Source organism: Callorhinchus milii, unplaced genomic scaffold, assembly GCF_018977255.1.
Source record: "Callorhinchus milii isolate IMCB2004 unplaced genomic scaffold, IMCB_Cmil_1.0 Scaffold1, whole genome shotgun sequence".
Taxonomy (NCBI): domain Eukaryota; kingdom Metazoa; phylum Chordata; class Chondrichthyes; order Chimaeriformes; family Callorhinchidae; genus Callorhinchus; species Callorhinchus milii.
In genome coordinates, this window is record NW_024704742.1 from 33,419,979 (window position 1) to 33,425,599 (window position 5,621).

Sequence of the window (5,621 nt, forward strand, 5' to 3'; positions counted from 1 at the left end):
TGGGCCAAGAGAGAAAATGTTTGACCAAGACACATTTGGTATAGCCCCTTGTCAAGTGTTTGAGACAGCTCAAAGCACTTCACAAAATACACTGTAAAGTAAGGCTTTGTGGGTGAAATGCAGCAGTCAATTGCGCACAGCAGTGTCCCACAAACAATCGTGGATTACGTGACCAAATTATTATTTATTTTGAAGGGAGTATTATCCTCAGAAAGTGATCCACCAATTGACTAATAAGTGGGTTCCTACTTACCGCTGGGCAAACAAGGCTTGTGTGTGGTGTAAGGAAACATACCCAATGTTTTGCCCTGCAGGGGAATGAAGCCTGAGGTCCCAGAATCACTCCCTCCCCACTGCTCGCAAACTCTTCCCTCCTTAAAGATCATCATCCTCATCAGGCAGGGCAGTCTTTGAGGCAGCCTGCGGTTCTCTCTCAGATTGCTCTGCTAGCTATGGGTTCATGTGTATCTCGGCGGGAGTGGGCACAGGTTTGGGTCTTCCTCGCCAGCCACAGGAAAGGCTGTTCAAAGTTATAGTTACTCTTAGATGAAATGTTGTAATACTGGAGGTTTTTCTTGCGATGAAAGACGATGGATTTGACTTTATGATACTTGACGTTGACCTTGTTTCCGCACAGAACAATGGAAATGTTTTCACAGACGTGCACTAAATCCCGGTGCTAATCAAAGACGTTTTTGTAGATGATCCGAGGTGCGATATCAAACATTATAATGGCACATTAAGCTTGTATGCAGTAACTATCTCTTAAACCCCTTAATTTTTCTTGGCCCACCGTGTACCAGACATTAAATTTCACCTTGCCACAGTTTTTGTGAAATTTAACAGGATAGACTTTGACTCCAAGGATATTCCAGTGATGTGTCTCTTAACAAAATGTTGTCTTTCAGCTCTCCCACCAGATATATACGATATACGGTCAATTCACTTTACAGTCTATTCTGTGAAGCGCTTTGAGACATCGAGAAGACGTGAAAAGCGCTATATCAAATGCAAGGATTATTATTATTAGAGTCTCAGTGTTGCCCACTCCCCAGACGCAGCAAGATGTCATTATTTTTGTGCAGCTGAAAACTAAACATCTGTTTAATTCAACCTGTAACCCACCGAGCAGCACTCAAACAATGCCTCTGGTTTTAGAAAAATAATCTACCTCTGAGCCGCTATGCGGAAATCTACATTTGGAGAAGAGGCTTCAGAACAAACTCAAAGTCAGGGGTGATCGAGTGTTCGCTCTAAACCCTGTTGATAGTTAAAGACAGGCTTGAATCCCAATTTTTCAGCAGGTTGAGAAATTGTTGCTTAATTATGGAACAGTGTTAATTAATAAAAGTAATAAAATACAGAATCCAATGTTTAAGAATGCTGCAGTTAACCGTCTCCTCTCACCAATATTTCAATATTAAGCTCATAAATAGGTTACAACCATTTCCAAGAAATGCTAACAGAAATTCTGTCCCAACATTTGTAGAGTTAATGACAGAATTTGGAGAGTAAAATTCTAAAACCTGTGCTAAAATCCTGAAGAAATTCTGTAAGTCTATTTCAAGCATTAACAATGTCATGTTACCAAGATAGAAACTCTTAATTGGGCCTCATTAATGGGTGAGGTACAGAGCAATGTCTCTTTACTCAATGCATACCATCATTTTAGTCTACTTATAGACCACCACTGATTTATAGCCATTATCGGTTGGTGTACATATGACAAAGGATTCTGTAGAAGGGATCATGAATCACTGGACAGCAGGAACCATGGTGAACATGTTCCTTTAATAAGTCAATGTACCTTCTGTTTAACCACCACACATAGTCATATCCAATGTGTTTTCTCCACCAACCCAACCGCTTAATAAAACAGATACAAGTCAAAGTTAATTAATGGCAGAGAAAAAGTATTAGGAAACGTTTATGCTGAAACCTCTACCCCCAACAAATGTAAGTAAAACTTTAATGAGAGTCCAAAGCAGCATATTTTATGAAAATTAACTTGAAGAAGCACAAGTTCACTGGAATATTAGCTTTTTTCTGGATTTCATGTTTAGTCAAAAGTCTGTGGATTTATTTTGGCATCAGTAATGCTTTTGTGTCCAGTCCCAACAATTTTCAGGATCACCGCACTTTATGGTTTTCAACATCCAACTGAGCTCAGGAACCCCCTCCCCCATAGGACAATGAGAATGTGCAAGGAACACAAAAATGTTTCTGTAGAGAAATTCTACGGATTTGGGATAAAAAGGTTGGGGTCTTCTTAAGAGGTTGGTGATGGTTGGTTACCATTGATTGCTCATTTACCTTTATGTCACTCAAACAGTGTGCTCAAATATTGAGCCAATTGAGCCTTGTTTCTGTCCTGTTTCTATTATTTCAACTGATCTGTAAACACTGAATTGAGGATGCACGCTATGTGTATCTCTCTGGGCAAAATGATCACAAGTGAAACAGTTCTTCTGTCCACATTCTGCGTCTCTGACTGCAACAGTATCTGAATCCGAAGTTACCTAAACTCCACAGTGATACATAGTAAATGCAGACATGGATTGAATCCAGCAATGTCTCAAATTCTGTCTTTCACTTGTTAAGTTTGTTGGTCATTCACAGAATGCAAGGAAGTCTGAAACATTCCTTCTGTTGATGAAAGCGTTTATTCCATAGAGCTGGAGATCCCATTCAAGCTTGAAATCCATCTTTAAATGAACATTTAAAGCACCCAGCTGGCCAGTTAACTAATTGATTCATAACATTTATCAGTTTAGATTTCCAAACTAGCCAAATATTGATCCTCCGCAATGACAGTGTTCTGAAGCACTTCCACGGAATGCATGCGTGTCCACTAACATATACTGCAGCTGCATATAACAGACTCTACTCCACATGTTCTTCAAGCATTTGTTGTCAATTAGAATGCACTAACTCCTCATTCTGATATTCTCTAACATGCAAAAAGAAAAATGCAATAAAATAATAAATACATTTGTTATAGAACCTGCAGTGTCAGAACGTCTCAAAGAGTAATTGCTGTCAAGTTTAGTGCCTGTGTAGTTGTAGACAAACAAAGCAAATAATTTCCACTCAAGTTCCACAAACAGCCTTGAAGCGAATCACCAATTTTTCTGGAGGATTGTTGCCCTGGACACCAGGAGAAACTCCCTTCTCTTTTGAAACAGTGTCACAAGATCTTTAATGCTCACCCAAAGAGGCAGATGGATCTGGGTTGAATGCCTCACCATAGGAGGTAGGTGGCTAGGACTAGAAGAGGCTCAGATCTATTTTAATTCACCTGCTCAAGGGCAGCTGGAAGGGTAATGCCCTGAGCCGTGAGGAGGACCACTGCCAGTCCTCCATACAGCCCCAACCCTGTTGCCCCTCTCCCAACTCATCGGTGGTGTCCTCCCAGGTCCAGGCCAGCAGGCTGCTCACCCGGGCGTCCTTACCTCTGATTGGCCGATGGGCCTGTCAGTCAAGCCAATGGCTCACCTGTCTTAAAGAAGTCCGACCCTTTAATAATAATAATAATCCCTGCATTTGATATAGTGCCTTATCATGTCTTCAAGACAGCACAAAGTGCTTCACAGCATATACTGTAAAGCGAATTGACTGTATATTTTGTGGGCGCAACACCCACAAAATATAGGCATATATGGTAAATGATACATCTCACCCAAATGACGAGACATTAAACCTATAATAACAGATGGCAAAACATCTGTAGCTAAAACTCACTTCTAATAAAGAGACTATGTCCACACTGTATATTATCAGTGGCATTTCATACTCCTGGATGTTCAATGGCCCACCAAAGCCTGATCTGCTGGTGTGAGACCCAGCAGTGTTTTGGTGGAATAGAAATGAGTTTTGAAATGCAGACAGTGAGCAATGAGTAAATGTGAGAGACACAGTTGTTACCTCACTTAAACAAGCTTCTGTTTAATTCACTCGGAAACAAATCCAACCCAAATTAACTTATTATACCATAATTCAGTGTTAACTGCAACACTTAATGATTTAGCTGTCAATTTTACAAGGGCAGTTTCTGAGACGAAGGTTACAGTGTGTCCTTTACTTAATTTTTTGAAAAAGTCACTTGTTTAAAAAAAAATAATATTCAGAAAATGAAAGAAAAGCCTAGTTTTGTGCCAGGCATTTGCTTCTGTCGTAATTCAGTTTTAAAACGCACGAAAAAGAAGCTTTTTCTCTCAGCTCCTATGTGAGAGGAATTCACAAGCACATCAGAGACTGGAAAAAAAACAGGCAGCGTGCTGGTGCTGCAATGCTCTGTGCTGCACAAGGGTGGGCCACGGGCTCCTACGTCAATGGAATTCTCCACAAGATGAATTCCAGCTTGTCAGTGCCAATGAGGGAAGTACCCAACAGTGGCTCTGCACTTCCTGCGGGGAGAGGGGAGGAGAGATCCAGTCAGCTTCAACAGCAATAGAGATGTGAGCCTGTTTGTAAATATATTTATACAGTGTATAATATATACTTATATATTATATATGGGTTAAACAGATCTCTGTCTCTTGTTTTAATGTTCAGGAGTCAAGTCCAATCTGCTTGTTAGGCTGATACTCCAATGTAATGGTGGTGATGTGATGCATTGTTGGAAGTGCCATCCTTCGGATGAAACACCAAACTGAGGTCTCGCCTGCCTGTTCAGGTGAACGTTAAAGATCCCATGGCACTATCAGAAAATAGAAAGGAGTCTCTCCTGGTGTTCTGGCCAACAGCTCCCCAAAATAAAATTTGTGAGCAAACTGGTTGACGCGGCCTCCTACAAATACACAGTGACAACACTTTACAATAAAATTCTGTGAAGAGCTTTTGGAGACATTTCAACGATGTAAGGAAATCAAATGTAAGGGCTACTATTACATGTCTCAATTTCATTTAGGATATTTTCTTTGAATCTGTTATTAATTTTGTTTGAAGCTGCTTTGATTTTTACTCCATTAATTGTTCTTTCCTCCTCATCTCCTGAGGACATTTACCTCCTTTTTCTTCTTGGAATCTCGTTCCACAGGCACCGTACGCTCTCTGGATCTTGACCATATATGCTCACTGTTTACCAGGGGTCTCTGGATGGTGATTCCTCCATGAGTTAACTCAGGCTTAAGAGCAGGATTCTAAACTGCATCTGCTCTGTATTATCAACCTTCACTGGGCTGTGCCTTTACCACTGCGCCATGGGGTAAAGAACAGACAAACAGTCTTTATGGACTTCAAACCAGCTCAGTTCAACACTGATAACTCTTCAAAGAGTCGTAATTGACATGTGCTATAAATTACTGGGAAATGAATGCTTCAAGTAAGTGATTATACTTAAAAGTAGTTCAAAGCAACAAATGCTGTGTTAGTAATAGATTCAACTGAGACCTCACAGGGCACTATGGTACTGCAGGAATCAGATGCTTTTTTGAGACTCACCTTCAAACTTACCCTCAATAACATTCCAAGTAAAAGGTTTGTTTCTGTAAACATCACTGCTCAAATAGTACACAGAACTGAGCTTTCACACCACACTGGAGAGTAGATTGAACCAGGCAGAGTCTTTAAGTCACACTGTCACCTCACTAGATGTAAAAGGTTTAAATACTACACCCATG

At 40.5% G+C, this 5,621-nt stretch overlaps 1 pseudogene; it reads right to left on the minus strand.

The window, feature by feature from the left end:
• Positions 1-375: 375 nt before the first annotated feature.
• LOC121849547 lies at positions 376-5,067 on the minus strand (annotated as a pseudogene).
• Between the last annotated feature and the right edge of the window lie 554 nt (positions 5,068-5,621).